Source organism: Apodemus sylvaticus, chromosome 1 (genome assembly GCF_947179515.1).
Source record: "Apodemus sylvaticus chromosome 1, mApoSyl1.1, whole genome shotgun sequence".
In the NCBI taxonomy this organism is placed as follows: Eukaryota; Metazoa; Chordata; class Mammalia; order Rodentia; family Muridae; genus Apodemus; species Apodemus sylvaticus.
This window is the reverse complement of record NC_067472.1, coordinates 103,965,499-103,971,163: the sequence shown is the minus strand read 5'-3', so window position 1 is coordinate 103,971,163 and position 5,665 is coordinate 103,965,499. Positions and strand designations below refer to the sequence as shown.

Here is a 5,665-nt window from a genome sequence, read left to right as displayed (position 1 = left end):
CTCCAGGGCCTCAGCAGCGTACCTGAATCCCGTGATACAGCAGCAGGGTTTGTCCGCTGAAGACCACAACAGTTTGGGGACCTCTAGAGCCTTTAGCCTCCTTTCTTGTTTATACTTCCAGATCAGCCTGCTGACTGGGGAAGGGTGGGCCAGGTATCTATGGCTGCGTAAGGCTGGAGGCCCTTCCAAGCTGTCTCTGCCTGGGGCTGATTATTAACTGCTCTTATGACTCCTCTATTGCAAGAGTGAGGTTTGCCCCCTGGGTGATGCTGCGCCTGAGCCCCACAGCTTCTGAATAAGTAATCTTTCCAGTGTGGATTTGAGTTGAAGATTGAGTTCAGGGCCTAGAGTGAATGCTTGCCCTTTAGTAAGCCTCAGCGCCCTGCCTGAGTGAGGAAAACAAGAACTAAAAAGGAGGCCATGGCTGTTCCTAGGTATGGTGGAGGAGAAACTTGATTGTGTGTATATATGAGGAATAGCCTAGTCAGAAGCATCTGCAAGAGTCCAGAGTGAACACGACCCTGAGCTGGGCCATGTGAGGAGAGGGGGTAAGGGAAAGTTAGGAGAACAAAAGTGCAAAAGGGTAAAAAGACCAGCGTAGCCAAAATGACTGGACTATATATAGAAGAACTGCTGGAAGAAGGACCGCCCAGACCCTGGGCTGGAGGAGGTTTAGGTTAGGGGTCCGGGCATGCCAGCAAGGAGTACCCTAAACCTAGCAGAGACTGGAGGATGCTAGGAGAACTAGGCAGCCCACGTAGACACTTCCACTAGCTCTTTGACTGCATTTGAGACCTAACAGTGCCCTGAATGTTGAAGTGTTGTACCCATGGAGTCCGAGTGCTAGGATCATTTGACCACTAGGGAGGGACGGACACAATTACCTTGGAGCCAGTCCAAGGAGTGTCTCTCTGAGCTAGCAGCTTATTATCAGCAAAACTGGCCATCAGCGTCTCTTCTGGCCCAGCCTGCTAGTGCCTTGTGACCAGGCAGTAAAAACAGGAAGGTGTTTGACAACCCCCCACATCCAACAGTGGGAGTAAGGGCCAGGAAGCAAGAGAAGGCTTCTCCTCCAGATGGCAGGAGGAGAGAATCCTGAGCTTTTGTGAGTCTCGCCCCTCCTCCCATGTGTGCCTTTCACACTGTCCAGTCTCAGAGCTGTGGACACTGGAGTTTGTCTACAAGTCTGGTGTCCATTTGCTAGAGAGAAGTCTATCAGGCATCCTGGGGCAGCATCTTAAGGCTTACAACTCCACGCTATTTCTCCTGCCTGCTTTATTTATTGATTGATTGATTTATAGACAGGGTTTCTCTGTGTAGCCCTGGCTGTTCTGGAACTCACTCTGTAAATCAGGCTGGCCTCAAACTCAGAGATCCACCTGCCTTTGCCTCCCGACTGCTGGGATAAAAGTCTGCATTTCGTATTACTTCCAGCTCAGCCAGCTAGAATTCTGCTGGTACTTCTTTACAAGCAAGCCCCACCTTATTGTTTTAAGCCTTGCTGACTCTTGGGTATTATCTGTCCCCACAAGACCTTTGCAAGGGGTTCCTTCCAGTCACTTCCTGTCAATTAAGTTGAGACTATCATTTGTGTTCCATTACTGGCAGGATCAACACCTGGATTCCTTAACTCCTCAGCACCTCTTATCTGTGATAAGATGGTACTGTCTCTCACCTGCCTTGGATGTGTACATTTTGAGAGGTAGGGAGCAAGGATATAGAACGACATCTCTTCTCAGCGACTAGAGAGGGCCGCTTCCTTAAACTGATGGTGAAGTTGTTTTAGTGTAGATGGAGATCTGTCTTTAGTTACTTTCTGTTGCTGTAATAAGACATCATGACCAAGGCAAGGGTTTATTTGGGGCTTACAGTTGCAGAGTGATAAGAAGTCATTACCATTATGTTGGGGGAGTGTGAGAACAGTCAGGCATGGATGATGAAGGTAGGAGTGAGCTGAGAGCTCACGCCTCAAACAGCAAACAGGGAGGAAGGAGGGGAGGGGCAGAGAGGGAAGAGGGGGAGAGCACTCAAGCTCTAAGTGGTGTGAGTAATTGACGACTCTTAGAGCCCTTCCCCAAGTGGCAGACTTCTACCAAGGCCACACTAAGCCTCTCCAAAAAGCCACCAACTTGGGATCATGAAGTGAAATTTCTGGTTTCTTTGGAAACTTCATTGTGGCACGTGATTTTTTTCTGGACGCTGTCTTCTTAGAGGGCACATGATGTTTTTCTGGAAGCTGTCTGGTGAGAGGATGTTTTGCTAAAACATACCTGTGACAGAATGTTTTGCTGAAGCAGGCTGATAGGGCTCATGATATTTGGAAAGGGTTTAAATAGATTCCCTCAGACAGTGAAAGGATGCTCTTGCAATGTTTCGTTGGTCTTCACTGGCTATGCAACGCTTTGCTGGTCTTCACTTTGAAGAGAGAAAGATCCCAAAAACTTCTGGTGGTATTCCGGCTGATTCTTGCTGCTCCATTGACTTGTGCATATTTGGCTGAGCCTTGTGGGTTCTGCTGGATCAAGTTGCTGCTACTGATTTGTGTTTCATGTTTGCTATTGAAGGGGACTGCTGATATCTTGACAACAAAGACTGAATTAATCCCAAAGAACTACTTCTAAACAGTCCTAAACAGGTCCATATTCTCCTTGTCCTATTAACCATCTTTCTCCCCTACCTTTGGTCACTGGGCTATAAGGGAGGTTAAAATGTTAAAGAACCCTAATTAAAGTAGGTTTTAAAAAATAAGCCTACAGGATCAAGTATTCCTAAAGCTTAAACAGCTATGGAGACATTTCATTCAAACTACCTTAAGGTCAAGAAGGCCTACAGGGATGAATGAAGAACTTTAGGCACACAGAGAGGGAACAGCTAGAAGGGACTCCAAGACTGAGACGTGTAAGTGGAGCTTATTTGGGAAGTAGAAAAGGGAATAAATCGAGTTGGGGCCTAAAAGGAGGTAGGCGATTTCCAATACCACTGACAAAGTTTGTGTTTTAGAAGGTATTACAGGAATGAATTAAGAGTCAACAAGAGAAGCTGGGCATAGTGGCACACGCCTGTTGAATGAAAAGAAAAAATAAAGAAAGGACATGAGCAGTCTTGGGTTTCTTCATCAGATGAATGTAAAAAAGAAAAAGGAAAAACATCTAAAAACATCGCCGGGCGGTGGTGGCGCATGCCTTGTAATCCCAGCACTCTGGGAGGCAGAGGCAGGCGGATTTCTGAGTTCGAGGCCAGCCTGGTCTACAGAGTGAGTTCCAGGACAGCCAGGGCTACACAGAGAAACCCTGTCTTGAAAAAACCAAATCCAAAAAAAAAAAAAAAAAGAAAGAAAAGAAAAAAGAAAAAGAAAAAGAAACACACAGAGAGAAGAAGAAAAAGAAGAAGAAGAACAACAAGAAGAACAAGAAGAGAGAGAGAGAGAGAGAGAGAGAGAGAGAGAACACAGAGCCAAAGGCAGGGATATCTGGAAGAGTCCAGAGTGGATTTGCCCCTGAGCCATGCGATGGGGGTAGGAAGGATGGGAAAACTAGACCAAGAGACCAGGAGGATGAAGGCTACTTTAGACTGGATTGTATATTATATAGGAAAGAGCCTCTGGGAGAAGGACAGCCCAGCCCCTGGACTAGAGAGTTGTGGCAGTGGTATAGAGAGAACAAAGTATGCTGGCTATATCCATATGTAACAGGTAGAGACTGAGGGATGCTGGGAGAATCTCACATCCAGGTCTGCTTTGATATGTTAAATAGGCACCCCAGCTATTTGTCCTAGGGTTTGAAACTTAACATCTGTAAGTACCAGCAGTTGGGAGTCAAAAGCAGTAGTAGGACTCACTGCAAGTTCAAAACCAGCCACAGCAAGACCCTGTCTGGGAAAGGAAAAGGCACTATATTAGAAATCATGTCCGTAATTCCAGTTACTAGAGATTTTGAGGCTGAAGAGTCGTAAGTTCTGCATGGGCAGAAAGAGTTCAGTGTCAGGAAGTGGATTCCAGAAGAGGATTGTCAGTTAAGGTATATACATACACTTTTAATAGTTATAGCTTTAGGATGGGTATCATTATAGCCCAAACATCAAAACATCTGCTTTTCCATAGGCTTGTCAACACAACACACTATCTTGTGTTGTGCAGAAAATCTTGATTTTCTCTTTTTAAAAATTAATTTATTTATTTTATATAAGGACACTGTAGCTATCTTCAGACACTCCAGAAGAGGGCATTAGATCCTATTACAGATGGCTGTGAGCCACCATGTGGTTGCTGGGATTTGAACTCAGGACCTTTGGAAGAGTAGTCAGTGCTGTTAATGGCTGAGCCATTTCTCCAGCCCCCAAATCTTGATTTTCTATTAATCTGTCAGGAAGGAAAGGATAGGGCATCTCAGTGCCCCCCTCTCCTCTTTTTGACAGGGTCTCATATGTCTAGCTTTATACACCATGTTCAGAATAGGCAATGCTGGGAAACAAACCCAAGACAGCACATGCTCATCAAACAAACATTCATCTCTTGAGCCACACCACCTGCACTCAGTGTAGTTTTCTTTCTTTTTCCCTAAAGCTGAGGACTGAAAACAGGGCCTTGTGCTTGTTAGCCAAATACTCTACTCCTGAACCAAGTCCGCAAACACTCAGTATAGTTTTCATTTGTGTGTGTTTTATTATTTATCATTATATTGTTTTGAGAGATCCAGAGACCTTGGGAATAAAATTTTCAATTCCCTGAGAAGCATACTGACAGTGGGCCTTTAGTCAATGATGGCCCCGACTTAGGGAGGAAAAGTCTGGAGCTGAGTCAGCTCCTGGGCCGCCTAGCTGGAGGAGATAACAAGGCCAGAGCTGAACTGGTTTCTGAAACTTCAAGGTCTCACCGAATATAATGTAACTAACATTAATATAATGTAACTAAGCCAATCAAAATTGTACTAATGTCACTGCTTTGCTCCTACCAATCATGTTAGAAGTTACCTAATTCTTCTAGAAAATTCCCCTAGCCATGAATAAAAAGGGGGCCTGTGAGCCCCTTTGGTTATTGCCATTTTGATGAATAATTGACCCCTGTATGCTAACAATTTCTGTAGAATAAACACTCTGCCTTTGCATCCTATCTGAATCTTGGGTCTCCCTTCAGGTATTACTGGACCTTAACAGTTCCTAAGCTGAGGATGGCGGTACATGTTGGTAAACTGAGGACCACCCACATGCCAGAACCATCCTGCCTTCAGTGACTCGGCCCCAGGAGCCACATCATCACAATGTGGGCATGGGCAGCATGCACATTCTCCACATCCCTTATAAAACCTGTGCCTTCATAGTCTTTTCCCTCCGGCTCAAAGATAGCCTTCTGTGATACAATGTGACCCCTTCCAATAAATCTCATATATATCTTGTATGCTGTAATTTTTGTGGCATTCCTGGGATCTCAGCACCCAAGAGGTAGAAGCAAGATGATCAGGAGTTCAAGGTCATCTTTGATTACATAACAAATTCTAAGCCAACCTGGGTATGCTAGCTAGTTTTATACAACTTGGCACAAGCTATAGTCATCTGAGAAGAGGGAACCTCAATTAATAAAGTGCCTCAATGTGACTGAGCTATAGACAAGCCTGTAGAACATTTTCTTAATGAGTGATTGATGGGGGAAGGCCAATATAGGTAGTGCCTT

The 5,665-nt window shown here is 45.0% G+C and overlaps 1 long non-coding RNA gene across 1 annotated transcript; it reads left to right on the top strand.

Annotated features, from left to right (window-relative positions):
• The first annotated feature begins 1,034 nt into the window (after positions 1 to 1,034).
• LOC127681275 (uncharacterized) lies at positions 1,035 to 5,390 on the top strand. Its single transcript, XR_007977099.1, has 2 exons — positions 1,035 to 1,105; positions 5,132 to 5,390. It is a non-coding gene; the product is annotated as an uncharacterized LOC127681275 (long non-coding RNA).
• The last annotated feature ends 275 nt before the right edge of the window (positions 5,391 to 5,665 follow it).